The sequence below is a fragment of the Xenopus laevis genome, chromosome 6S (assembly GCF_017654675.1).
Source record: "Xenopus laevis strain J_2021 chromosome 6S, Xenopus_laevis_v10.1, whole genome shotgun sequence".
Classification (NCBI taxonomy): domain Eukaryota; kingdom Metazoa; phylum Chordata; class Amphibia; order Anura; family Pipidae; genus Xenopus; species Xenopus laevis.
This window is the reverse complement of record NC_054382.1, coordinates 36838608-36853696: the sequence shown is the minus strand read 5'-3', so window position 1 is coordinate 36853696 and position 15089 is coordinate 36838608. Positions and strand designations below refer to the sequence as shown.

Below are 15089 nucleotides of genomic sequence, written 5' to 3'. Positions count from 1 at the left end.
ATACAAAGTTTCTCACTTAATTGGCTTTTAGCAGAGAGCCCAGAACACCTAACAAGTGCAAATAAGATACTTTGTAACAATTTTGAGACACAAAAACACAGTTTAGATAAGGAGAAATATTTTCAAACTTTCATAACCTGCCAAACGAACATGGTAATTAGGGGGTGTGGCCACAAAAAGGGGTGTGGTCAAAAAATGCTGCGGGAAAAAAAAATTTTGTCCCTCTTTTTACTTTCAAAATGTTTGGAGGTATGTAACTAATATTTCATACAATACCCCAGAGCTGTAACCCCTGTTAAATGTTACCTACTGTTAAACTGACACAGAGCCTGGTCAGAGCTGGGGGCTATTTTATGGAAGGAGGAATTTATGGACTAGACTGGACTCATTTCTAATGTCCATGAACAGTGTGCGTGCACTTGGACACAGATGAAAAGTTTGATCATTGCTATAGGGATTTTCTTTTAGGGCACTAGAAATAGAAGAGAAATCCATGGAGGGGAGCTAATAAAGGCATTGATTCTCTGTGCTTAGACAGGAGTGAGAGAGAAGGGAGGGGGCGCCAGAGGTTGGGAGATGAGGATTTCCTGGAGGAACTGGCAGTCAGTCAGGCGGCAGTCGCTGGGAGAAGCCCAGCACACATCACATACAACTGCCAGCTCTAAGCTGCTTGCCACTTCTCGCTCATTCTTGATCTGGATTCTATTGCACTGCCCAGAGCGCTATATCCAGAAGGCATCTCTTGCCATTGCTGTAAGTGTGAACACAGGCTGTAGACAGGCAGCAGCATCCAGAGGATGTGGTCGGGCTGAACATGCAGCAACATATTTTGTCCGTGACTTCAGTTCTAGAGGAAGTGCGGCGATAAGGGGAGATACAAACTGAACTGCAACTGTCACCTCTCCGCTGCCACTTAGCGCCATATACATCTCTCCGCCGCACAACTGCACCCAGCTGCAAACTTTCGCCTGTTGCGCCTCCCTGCTATGCGAGAGAGTGCCGGCTGCTGACTGTCAGACGTCTGTGCGCTGGGAGGGAGCAGTTTCAGGTAACCCCCATCACTAGCTTTTTATTTCTATGGGACTCCGCTTGATCTGGGATACAGGGTGCTCTGGGGGTGGGTGCACGCTTGCCTTGTGTAATTGGGGCGTTTTATGGATTGTTTTTACTAACTGCTACTCACTTTGTTCAGAATGTCAGCTTAATGGGTTCAGTGTCAGAATTAGCTGCCAAAGCCTGTCACATAGAACCTCCATCCTATCACAAAGTAACTTTACAACAAACATGGAATAGCAGATGCCATATTTTACAATTACATAAATATTGGAAATCCCTGTAATGACTTTTTATTTTGCAGTAGAGGGCTACATACTCCCATATGTAAATGCCAGCTCTCTCTCTATATATATATATATACATGGACACTGGAGTTGAATCTTTCCTGCAATGCATCTGACACACACACTCTGCATTAGGTTGTCCCTGTACAGCAACTCCCAGTGTCCCCTTACAGTGGTTTAGGATCATGGCATGTATTAGATATGCTTCAAAGCTTATTCAGTGCTGGAAGGTATAGATCAAGAACAGTAAGAAAGCTCCTTTGTAATATACATCATTGCTCTGGAACAGACTACACAGAATAGACCTACTGAGTATAGCAAATCAAACATCTCACTAAAGATCACATTGTATCAGATGTACCCTCATAACAATTTCCACATTTTACAAATAATTTCTCGGGGATCCAGACATGTGTATATTAAGTATTCACTTTAAACATCTGAGCTGCAAAAGCTTTATACAATGGGACTGCAAGATCCTGCCCTACTAAACTACATACAGTATAGTGGGCTCCCTCCTGGGGGATTGCTTGTACTGGTGCCTCACCAGCTTGATGTGGTGCGAGAAGCTCAAACCCTCCAGGCACTATGAGCAGCTGCCGGGGAGAGGCATTTAATTAACAACGTTCCCCATTAGGGCTGCTGTATGCGCGGATCCCATTCACTGCACATTCTGACTGCCAAAGAGCAAACAGATAATATTTCCATCCAGGTAAAGGCTCAGTCACTTGTGTTAATGTCAGAACATTACTAGTGATGGGCGAACATGTCCCGTTTTGATGAGAATTTTGCGAATTTCCAGCGAAATTCGCGAATCTCTGAAAAATTTGCTATACATGAATTTTGATGCCCGCAATTATTTTGAGGCCTGCCTATTTTGTCATTAAAGTCAATGGGCATCAGAATCATTTAGACGCACATCAAAATTTACGCTGTGAATTTTCACCGCAGTTTCGCGAATGTATTCACCAGCGGCGAAACGCGGAAGTTTGCTGCAAATTTGCACCTGGCGAATTTATTCACCCATCACTAAACATTACTATTCATGGATGCCTGCATTACAGTGCATTTTAAAGATAACTAGGGATGCACCAAATGCACTATTTTGGATTTGGCCGAACTGAATCCGAATCCTAATTGCATATGAAAATTAGCGGTGGGAAGGGGAAAACTTTTTTTACTTCCTTGTTTTGTGACGAAAAGTCACTCAATTTCCCTCCCTGCCCCTAATTTGCATATGCAAATGAGGATTCGGATTTGGTTCGGCCGGCCACAAAGATTCGGCCGAATCCTGCTGAAAAAGGCAGAAATCGACTCCTGGATTCGGTGCATCCCTAAAGATAACCTAAAACTATTTATGGACTGGGCTACTAAATGTTATTCTTAAAAAAAAACAAATGATAAGGGATGTGTGTACACCCCTTTTTGTGTCTTTTAATGTCCTGATGTCACTTTACTCCCAAAAGATTTCTCTACAGGGTTATTATATTTTTGTTGTGATCACTAGTGAGAAATCAGTTACTCTGACAATGCATAGTGCATATTAAAATGACATTTTGATCTGCTGTGACATGGGTGCTTTGGTTATCTAGACATGCTGAAGTTTGTAGTTGACTAAACATTGGGCATCTCTGTTCTTTCAGTAATCGTTTCAGCAAGTTTATTTTTTGTGACCTTTTATCCCATTAAAGGAACAGTAATGGCAAAAAATAAAAGCATTTTAAATAATTAAAATATAATGTACTGTTACCCTGCATGTGTTTGCTTTAGAAAGTCTACTATAATTTAAATAAATATATGTATATATATATATATATATATATATATATATATATATATATATATATATAATTTAAGTCATGTATGGCTGCCCCCATGGCTACACAGCAGTTTTTTTCATATAATCTGTAGTTAGGGTTGCCACCTTTCTGTGGTCCACGATACAGGCAGCAGACGGGACCATGAAATCAGAGGGTCAGTGACTTGTGGGTGGGGCAATAAACATACAAAAAGAAAGTTACCAGCACTCACGGTCTTAATTTGCAGGAAAACCTTGCTTTATTTAAGTGCGGTGATGCAACGTTTCGGCGCCACGCCCCTTTATCAAGTATAAACATCACAGGAGCGATTGGCTCATCTCCATGTCACTCATCCTGCCCAGTTTTCCATATATGGAAAACTGGGGAGCCTTTCTGAAACCAGGCTGTCCGGGTCTAATCCGGACAGGTGGCAACCCTATCTATAGTAGTGTTTCTAAAGCAAAAACACTAGTGCAGGAAAACAGGGTATTAGAATTTAATGATTTTAAAACACTTTAATTGTTTTGGTGTTACTGTGCCTTTAATGGAATAGTCCATTCTGTTATCCTTACATTCATTCTGTTGGTTACTCTAGTTCCTGCGGCTTTTCCTGCTGAAGTTCCTCATCGTTATTCAGCACCAGGTTGGGAGTGGCCCACCAGTGGTGTCAGTGCTTCCGAGCTTTGTGCTGTGTAGGGGTTTTATACAGTAATTTACACTGAAGGCTTCTATGACATTTGCTGGGGTTTTTATGGTGTTCTGCAAAATGTGAAAAATACCTATGGATTGGCCAGAACCAGACCAAGTTTTTGTAAAGAGCATTTGTATTAGTGTTGAGGATATAAACTATTCTGTGGTGCCTTTTTTTGTGTGTGATATGGACAATTCACAAGTCAAGTAGAATGTTACCATGGACCATTCAACTCCCTGCACCTCTAGTCTATGCCCTTCCTGAAACCTCTTCATTTTCTTGCACCTTTGTACTGATGATAAAGTACCCCCTACTCCACCATTGTGGGAGTCATTCTAGCAGACCTGAGTGCAGACTATTGCTGTGCAGATTCATCAGAAACCTTTAGTGACCCAAAGGTTGAACACCGGTAGGGCTGATTCGAAATTTGGCAAACTGTTGCGGGTTATGGTTGGGTGTGGGTCAGACTGAAAAAGGACACTCCTCCAATGTTCCCAAAGATTCCCTGTCTTTGACGCAGAGGTGTGCACAGAATTGATGAGTGTAATGAGCAAGATGACATGAGTACAGGTTGGCTGCGGGTCCTACAGTAGCAACATTTTGCAGGTTAAGTTCTGGTGTGGGTTAAGGTTTTGTGGGTTAGTGTGGGCTGAGTTTTTTCTGACCCGCACATCTCTACTGCAGACCTCTCCTGTGCTGCCATTAATGCTCAGTTTTGGTGGTACTTTTAGCTATTGGAAGCATGCAGCAACCGTGGTTTTATCAACTACTTATTGGAGTTTTCCTTTTGAAAGAAACAAGACTGTAAGCTACAGGACAGGGACCTTCTTCCCCCTGTGTCTCATAGTACATTTTCATTTAATTTCTCTAACTGTATCTTTATATTCATTTATTGCAATATTTGCACCACTGCTCTGTACTATTAATACTGTATATGGTATGAATTCACAAAATTAAAAACTGTAAAGTATTAGTTGGTGGGCACGTGGCATATATTTGTGCATGTAATGCTGCATTAACTTAGTCTAGGATAGTTGTGGAGTACTGTAACATTGTAAATTCTTAGCACTGCAGAGGACTAAAATACACATAGTATAAGTGCTAATAAAACAGAGATTCATCCTCCTGGAAACTGAACGTGGGTGATTGTTTGGCCATGAACATGGTAACGATGCCCTTGCTCTTCACCCACAAGTGAGATAAATAAAAGTGACAGAATGATAATACTGTATCATCATGTTAAAAATTATAATGTTAATATGAGCTTACTTTAGCAACTAAACAGCAAAAAGCATTTACCAGGCTGGTGCATTAATAGAACCATTGCTTATAGACTTTGCTAGGGTAGAGGACAGGAGAGGGGTGACTATGTGTCTCCCCCTCTTCCACTCATGAATACACTGAAAGCAGTCAGTGTGCATTGAGGTGTAGAACACAGGTCTTTGTGCACTTGCGCCCTTTAGGACAGTGGCATATTGAAGGTGGGCAGAAGACTCTGGCGCAGGGTGTAGAATGGGTGGATGCAGGCTGGGGAGTGGGTGGATGCAGGGTGGGGAGTGGGTGGATGCAGGCTGGGGAGTGGGTGGATGCAGGGTGGGGAGTGGGTGGATGCAGGGTGGGGAGTGGGTGGATGCAGGGTGTGTTATTTAGCACACAGACTAGTTATGTCACTGCCTTATGGCTCTAGCACTTGTGTCTCAGGGGTATGGTAGATGACCCCTCTGATCTTTTGTCCCCTTCTCTAACCTGAGATTAAAATTGGCAGTCTGATGATCCACTCTTACACACCTGTTTTGCTTTGTATATTGTAATATGCATAATATTGTGTTTATAGGTCCTGTCAACATCATACAGTATTGCATATAGAAATTATTTCAGATTTGGGTGCATCAAAGCCTGCTCATCGGGGGCAAAACCCCCCGAATTACCAGGGGTGGCAAAAAGCCGCTCCTGGTAACTTTAACAGACAAATTTCTGGTCATTAAACCAAAAATTTGGCTTTTCCAGTGCAGAAAGCGCAAGTGAGCTCTCTGCATTAGTGATGCCCCCCCCTGGACCCAGTCCTGTGCAAAAAAGGTAAGCACTGGGCAGCGAGGGGGGGAGCATCTCAGGAGCAAGAGGCAAATAATCGCCCCTGCTGCTCATGTATATAGGATTCAGCTTACTGTGTATACAGAGATTTTCTTCTATTAAAGGATTATAATCATTTACCTGATACCCTGGGCTTCTTTTCACTGAAAACTGCTCTGGTCTGGGGTAATGCTGCAGGATTGCTATGTTGGCATCTTCTTCTCTGTTCCAGATGTGAATGCTCAGTTAGTGACTTATACTGGGTGCCAATTTTATATTTGTATGCCTATATTGTCATTTCTGACTACACAAGGGATTGTAGACACAGATGTGAGAAACTGTTACTTTTCTAGACTAGGATTATACGGATTAGTAATGGCATTGACATTGCTGAGACAGTAAGTGGAAGATTTATTGCACATTAGATGCTGCATGTAGAATCAGTTCTGCTTATCTCTGCTCAGTGTGTGGTGGAGCAACAAGCTGTGTTACAGGTTTGGCACCTCTCCCTCCGCAGTGACTGTGCAACACACAGCAATAAAATGTTGTGCCATTGATGTTTACGAATTAAAATGACAGTAATAAATACAGAGTAGGATATCTGTGAGCGGATTGTAATTGGCTCCACTTTACAAAGAAAAGTATAGAACATTTTTAAAATCAACATTTCTATTTTTCTTTGCTTACCAATGTACCAGAGCTGTTAACTTTGCCCACTGTGGGAGTTAATTTATATATTGAGCTCAGGAGGGTCCTGGTGTAATTGACGTGGGTACAATGCAGTGCTAGGATCTTTGCCCAAATAAAGGCTCCTGTAAATAACCTCAGGGAGGTTGATATATCTGCATAATTACGAGTCCATTTGCAATTGCAATAATCCCTTTCTGAAGACTTTGGTAAACAGGAGAAAAAGGTCATGGAGTTTTGAAATGTGTGTGAAAACCAATGTTCCTGCATCTACTGCACCAATACTATTTCCACTCTAATTCCAATCATATTGGAATCAGGGAGGATGTCACGATTATGGTACAGGTATGGGATCCATTATCTGGAAACCAGTTATCCAGAAAGCTCCGAATTACAGAAAGGCTGTCTCCCCTAAACTTAATTTATCTAAATCAGCCAATTTTTTAAAAAAATGTTTCCTTTTTCTCTGTAATAATAAAACAGTACCTTGTACTTGATCCAAACTAATATTTAATAAATCCCTACTGGAAGCAAACCCAGAGTATTGGGATTATTTAATGTTTACATGATTTTCTAGTAAATTTAAGGTGTAAAGACCCAAATTATGGAACGATCTGTTATCTGGAAAACCCCAGAGTCGCGAGAGCCTGGTCCCATACCTGTACGTCCAGCTGCACTTGAATTTAGGTCACTAACTCAGTCTCTCACACACCTTGCACCCATGTCGGACTAGCACAACAGCACCCCAAAAAAAAGATCAACGAACACCCACAAAATTCATGCAAAAAACTTGCTGCCACCAATATCTGGACTTGAGATACCTTTAGTCGTTAAACAACAAACACACTTGATTCCAAAGCTACTAAAGGGTTAATCAGCATACACACAGTCTAACGTTTCCATTCAGCATGCAGAGGGCTAAGGTTAACAGTTACACATTTTCGGGCTAGCATGAAAGACAACTTATTACATTTTATATTTAATATTATAAAAGATATATAATTTATACAAAAAGATGTTACAAAAAAAGGACATACATTAAAATATGACAAACAGTTTGTAACAAAACCAGAAAACCTAGCCTTAGTTCCAAATATAGAATTTCCTGGTCCAGTGGGCAAGGAGAAACAAATTGGATAAACCCCAACTGAAATGGGTCCTCGTAAGTAAATCCAATGTTTAGTCAGAAGAGCTGACTATTTATCTCTGATTTCAGTGGCATCAGTTAACTGCACACCCATCCCTCAGGAAGGGGGTGTGGTCTAGCAGGGCACAGATTGAATTTTTTTATCACCTCCTGAGAGCAAGAACTGTGCCAAAAATATGACATGGTGGAGATCTTATATTCATTGGTAATGAATTATTGTATGGCTTCCACACATACTAAACAGCAATACTGTGCAACCTGCCCAGATATTCCCTTCTAGTGAACCAAGTGCCAACCCCAGTCATGTTTGGACTCTTTTACTGAATCCATAACACATTTATAGCATTGGAATAAAAGTATGGGTTCTGTAAGAATAAAAGTATTTTAGTATAGGTTATAGTGTGAGTTCCACATCACCTATGAGGGGTCTTGCTGTGAACTCGAAGTCCTCCCCCTGTGGGCATCCACTCCCAATCTCCTCTTTTTTGGGGCGACTAATCTGCCCCTCTTCTTCAGGGCTAGAATGTAAGTTTCCACTTCAGGTGACTTCGGAAAACGAAGAGCTCCTAGAGGGAAAGCGGGAAGGAAGGGGAAGGCAGTTCGGGGAGATTAGTTGCCCCGAAGAAGAGGAGATTTGTCGCAGGAAGACTATTCTCCCTGAATCTGACCGTGTGTCTCTGCCCTTATAGGTTTGGATCATGACAGAGGGTATCAGTATTCTAACCTTGAATGGGTCAGTGACCCTGCACCTCCGACTCCTCAATTTATGGTACCTCTGATTCCTACTCCTCAGTGCGTGGTATCTCGGACTCCCACTTTAACTCAGACTCCTCTGTTTTTCAAAGCATAAGGAAAGTCGTTTACCACTTGGGGGTGCCAAATGTTAGGCACCCCTAAGTAAATTTATTTACTTACCTGACACACCGCCCAGTGCTCCTATCAGCAGAAAACTGCACCGGCCCTGGGTTATTTCAGCGAGCACCACAGAACACTTCTCTTCCAGGTTCTTCTTTCTTCAAAGGCAGACGCGTGCGCAGTAGAATGAAGTAGCCGGCTTTTTAGTTAAAGTTCGGCTTTTCACTCTAATGCACATCTTTCACGTGAGAAGAAAGATGAAGCCGGAAGAGAAGTGTTCTGTGGTGCTCACTGGTATAACCCCGGCCGGTGCAGTTTTCTGCTGATAGGAGCACTGGCCCAGGGTTTCAGGTAAGTCAATACAATCACTTGGGGGTGCCTAACATTTGGCACCCCCAAGTGGTAAACAACTTTCCTTCTCATTTTCCTAAGGAACAGTAACACCAAATAATTAAAGTGTATCAAAGTAAAAAGACTCTGCACTGGTAAAACTGTGCTTTTTCTCTTTTTTTCCAGCTTGAATTGCTCTCCCCCTGGCTACACAACAGCTTGTTTATATAAACCATAATAGTCTTTCTGAAACAAACACACAGCTTTTACCAGTGCATGCTAATTGTGTATTATATGTTTATTACTTTAAATCCCTTTTATTTTTTGGTGTTACCATTCCTAATGTATTTTCCATGTTAACTGAAAGCACACAACATACATTGATTAGTACACAACATACATTGATTAGTACACAACATACATTGATTAGTACACAACATACAGGCATTTTATCACTGCCAAAGCTCATAAATATAAACCACATCATTTGGTAATATTAAACCAAAATCAAAGTTAAACTGCACAAAAACCTAAAAAGAGTCGGAACATTTTTGGCAACTCCTACTCCAGATACCCAAAATTGCTTCTGACTCCACTCATTTACAGCTCTGGTTTTCTGGATAGGATTTTTGTGCCTAAGTTGGACCATTCCCTATAAGTAGTAAAAATCTTTTAATTAATTGATTAATTTGGTGGATTTCCATCATCATCGATTTATGTTTGATTAGTTATCCCCAAGTAAAGACTGTTATCCAGAATGCTCAGTACATAGGTTTTTTTTTTGGATAACGGATATTTCTGTAATTTGGATCTTCATACCTTAAGTCTACTAGAAAATCATATAAACATTAAATAAACCCAATAGGCTGGTTTTGCCTCCAATAATGATTAATTATATCTTAGTTTTGCTCAAGTACAAGCTACTGTTTTATTATTACGGAGAAAAAAGAAATCATTATCATGGAATTATTTGATTGAAATGGAGTCTATGGGAGACAATCTTCCTGTAATTCAGAGCATTCTGGATAAAGGGTTTCCAGATAATGAATTACATACTGTAACTGTACAAAATGAAGGAATGTATGTTCAAATAGGACACTATGGGAAATGTCAATGCTGTAGTTTTGGGCTTTCTGTGTAATAGGTTTACAGATAATAGATCCTATTCTTTGCTCTTGTTCGAATATTGTGAGAAATATTTAACTCTCTTTTGACTCAAGACCTGGAGAAAACATTCATTTCTTCTGTGAGATGAAAGCTGCAGGGCTGGTCCTATCAAATGTGGGGCCCAATTGGGACCATGTTGGCGGGGCCCCTAGACAAAGTGTTGCTGGCTACTGACACACCAAGTATTTAGGAAAATAAGGGCATACAGGCACAAAATAGAAAGGAAAGGGGCAGACAAGGTAAGAGAGTGAGAGGGATGAAATAGGGGCACATAATAGGGGCACACAGCAGGTCCGGACTGAGAATTAAAATAGGCCCTGGAATTTCAGGTACACAGAGGCCCATTCAGCCCACATAGAGGCCCAAACAGCCCCACCAGCCCACTAAATACTGACTTTCAATGGGACCTTATAGCAGCCCCTCTGGCATTTGCCAGAACTCACAGATTGCCAGTCCGGGCCTGGCACACAGGGTAAGAGAGAGAGGGAGGAAATAGGAGAGTGGACTGGGCCAATTAGTTTGGGGCAGGCTGGGCCGATTCAGTTTGGGAGCAGGCTTGGTTGGATTGGGGGCAAGCAGGGCCTATCAAGGTTGGAGGAAAGCTAGACCTATGAAGTTGGGGGATAGGCTGGACTCTCAAAGTTGGGGGCAGGCCAGGCAGCATGTGCTGAGGGAAATATTATCTGTGCTGCCCTGTGGTGCGGGGCCCCCAGAGGTGCGGGCCCTATTGGGCCCAATTGGTCCAATAGGCCTAAGGCCGGCCCTGGCTGGACCAATACATCAGAGCCAAACGATTGGATCTCTGCCTAATTTGCGATGTGCTGGGCAAGACTGGGCTGAGTCTATTGCTGGACTGGAATGTTTGGATCGGTAAATCTGGCGAGAGGCCCCTATGCAAAGGCCAATAAGCTGCTGGCTCAGTCTGGAAGGGCCAAGTTGGCAGGTATATGGCCATTATAAAGAAAAAAAAATGAATAAAAATGTTTCTACTTTTAAACTAATTTGATTTAGCATCTCCAATCAGATATCACACTGCCCCTAGGTGCTTGTTGCCTCTTTATAAATAGGCAATTCTGTTTTCCCAAAATGGTAACAGTCTGTGTAACTGTAATCACGTTTCTGCAGTTTATAAATAGGACCAACAGTCACATTGTTTCTAGCAAATATGCTTCCCGCTATGGGGAATTGTCTACTCTACAACTTTTTAATAGTAAACAAAATTGCTTTCAATAGCACTGCACTACTTAACAATAATCCAGAGTTTGCAGGCGCACATAAAGGCATTTTAATTTGATGATGGTTTCCCTTGCTATATATCTACAAATTCCATATGCCCATTTTTAAAGGCTTGCAGGGCAGACCCATTTTTACATATAATACAAGATAAAGTGCCTGTTGCTTGTGCGTGTTCTGTGCATTGCCATTGTCCATCGCTGTGATACTTGCTATCACTCACTGCAGATGTCCCTTCTGCCTTAGCAGGTAGCACTTTTCTTTCAGCCCATTGAGCTTCAGACAATTCCACAGGCACTGATTACTGGATAATTTCCAGCTCTTTAGAAAGTTGGAAATTGTTCAGATGTAAAAAAAAAAAAAGAGGAACAATGTATGTGCAAATGCTTCACTGCTATTTGAAAAGATTTCTTGTTTTTCCTTCATCTACAAAATAAGAGTTTTTATCTGTCTCTTAAAAGACAGTAGTCTGTTTAAAGTACCTCTATTGTTCCATGAGACATAAAATGTATGTCTGCAAGCGTAGGTTATGCCATTTTTGGCTGGTTACTGTTATCTTATAGACTTATTAAAATGGTTTGCTTAAAAGACAATGGTAAACACATTCAGCTTCCCTGTCTCATACTTCCGTGCAAAATGAGAAATCTCACAAGACATCATCACTAGAGTTTCTCAAGACTCTCACATTTGTAAAGGATGCCAATCCAAGAGGAATATGCTTTTAAATACCATAGTGATGTTACTTTGATTGCACTTTGTGCATCCTTGTATAGGCTAGGGGCCTGGAGTTTTCTGGATAGCAGATCTTTCCATAATTTGGATCTTTATACCTTAAAGGACAAGGAAAGGCAAAAAAATAACATTCCCATTAGCATATTTATAAGGCTGCCTATTCCACCAGAGGGAGGAAAAACTCTAAATACACAATAGGACACTTAACTTTAAAGGGCATGTAAAGGTAAAAAAAATAAATCCCATTTTTACTTTCTTTAATGAAAAAGAAACCTATCTCCAATATACTTTAATTAAAAAATGTGTACCGTTTTTATATGAAACCTGACTGTATGCAGTGAAATTCTCCCTTCATTTACTGCTGTGGATAGGAATTGTCAGACGGCCCCTAACTGCTGAGCAGGGAAACAATCATACTTATGAACAGCAGGGGGAGCCCCCGCCTTACTTACCAGCCATGCAGAACTCAAGCAGCTTTGTTTATGATGATCCCTAAGCAGCCCAGACCACACTGAGCATGTGCACTTAGTCTTAGTCTTGCAAAGATGTTTAACAAAGTTACAAGATGACAGCCCTCTGTGGCCAATTTTGAAAGCAGAAATCATTTGTTTGATTAGGCTTTGTGGTGCAGTAAGTTCATTTTTATGTTTAGTATACAAAATAGAGCATTTCTAGCCTTATTCTATTTTAGAATTTCCTTGTCCTTTAAGAAAATAATAAGAATGAGAAAAAAGAGCTGACCCATCCAGCTGCACCCTCCCATCCGTTAGTTCCGAAACTCAAGTGAAGTAAATAATAAAACGTAACCTTTAATAAATCATTAAAAAGAGAGATCTAGATAGAAACATTAAAATTGAGGTTAGGTATAGGAGGCTGATTGATTAGGTAACAATGGGTTCGAGTGGTAATGTGCTGATTGCACTTATATCACTAAAAGGTGACGGTTGGTCAGAGATGATCAAATAATAGTTATTATTTAACACAATGATCAATCTGAACGTCTATAAGGTGCATCATGTAATGCCCCACATCATGCCGACCCCTTCACCCACTTCAGGATCCCTCCCTTATAGTATACGGTTGAGCAAGTGAAAGCTTGAGGTAACAAAGACCTTAAGTCGTTTAGGTTCATTCAGAACTCAAATGTATCCTAGGTACAAGTATCCAGAGAGAACCAGACCCACGGATCGTTCAATTATCCAACCCCTTCACCCTCCTTCTTATTATAATTACCATTTGACCCTGCACACCATCCGCTGTGTTTGATGGACGGTGCTCCCCAACCACTAACTCTTTAATACCTTAAGAAAATGTAAACATTAAATAACCCTGATAGGCTGGTTTTGCCTCCAATAAGGATTAATTATGTCTAAGTTTGGAACAAGTACAATGTACTGTTTTATTATTATAGAAAAAAAGGGAATTGTTTTTAAAAATTTGATTAATTTGGATAAAATGGGTGATGGTAATTCAGAGCTTTCTGGATAACTGATCCGTAGTATTCTAAAGCTTGTATATGTAGATAAAGGATGACAGAGACCAGTTTGTCTTCTTGACTTTTTTAGTTGAATGCCAAGCACTGGCAGGTGTGGTGAGAACTGTCTATTGACTAATTGCTCTTTGGAGAATTATTGTAGTGGACGGCCATCCCCAGGGGACAATATGCTAGCACTTAGAAAGATGTGTCCTTTTCTCTGCGTGTCACTGTGACTGGATAGTCCAACATTTGCTCATGTGAACTAACGTTCTTGGAGACATGATATTGCTAGAGCACCACAAAGATGAGGATACGACTTTCCATCATGTACTGACCAAATTCTCCTTCTCTTTGTACAAAGGTCACTGTTCCTCATCTAGCATTTTATTTTATTTTGCATGACCCATAATATCACAATGAGTTTTTCAAATAAAAAAACAATAGAAATAAAATGTGCAAACTATGAACAGTCTTATTATAATATTAAGGGGAAAAAATCTTAGTTTAATAGCTTTTTGTATTTGTGATTGCTTAGCATCAATAATAGTATTATAATAATTCCTCTGAATTAATCCCTAGATTTGGCAGGGCTACCAATATCCCTGCTTTTTAAGTCAACCTAAGACAAAATAAGAATTAGCATAGGATGGAAGACCTTTGACAATACTCACGGCAAATTGGTTACTCAGTTTTATAGGGGTGAATTTTGATGTAACCAGCACATGCAGCAGAATTCCCAATACATGATATATCATATTGCACTATACTGGGAAGAATTCAGTATTAAACCACCCTGTCTGTACATATGTGTCATTTATGATCTTTTTACATCAGTGTGAACCTTAGTGACTGGCCTCATGCAAAATCAGGCTACAAATAGGCAAGTTGCTTAAAGGGCATGTAAAGTCTAAAATAGAATAAAGCTAGAAATGCTGTATTTTGTATACTAAATATAAACATGAACTTACTGCAACACAAGCCTAATCAAACAAATAATTTATGCTTTCAAAGTTGGCTACAGGGGGTCATCATCTTGTAACTTTGTTAAACATCTTTGCAAGGCTAAGACTGTGCACATGCTCAGTGTGATCTGGGCTGCTTAGGGATCGTTATAAACAAAGCTGCTTGAGTTCTGCATGGCTGGGAAGTAAGCGGGGGCTCCCCCTGCTGTTCATAAGTATGATTGTTTCCCTGCTCAGCAGTTAGGGACCATCTGACAATTCCTATCCACAGCAGTAAATGAAGGGAGAATTTCACTGCATACAGTCAGGTTTCTTATAAAAACGGTACACATTTTTTAATTAAAGTATATTGGAGATAGGTTTCTTTTTCATTAAAGAAAGTAAAAATTGGATTTATTTTTTTGCCTTTACATGGCCTTTAAAGTTAAGTGTCCTATTGTGTATTTAGAATGAGTTTTTCCTCCCTCTGGTGGAATAGTCAGCCTTATAAATATGCTAATGGGAATGTTTGTTCCCTGCAGAGATCACATTGCTTGCTAAATTTTCAATATTGCTAGATTTTTGCTTTCAGTCTCCAGCACAGCATTCCTTGCAGCTCA

General features: G+C 40.5%; 1 protein-coding gene across 1 annotated transcript in view; it reads left to right on the top strand.

The window, feature by feature from the left end:
• The first annotated feature begins 480 nt into the window (after positions 1–480).
• The window catches only part of LOC108719945 (raftlin), a 198711-nt gene continuing 184102 nt past the window's right edge, over positions 481–15089 (top strand). Inside the window, exon 1 of the mRNA XM_018269260.2 lies at positions 481–1048. The gene's annotated coding sequence lies outside the window, so the exon portion shown is untranslated. The remainder of the gene's footprint in view (positions 1049–15089) is intronic.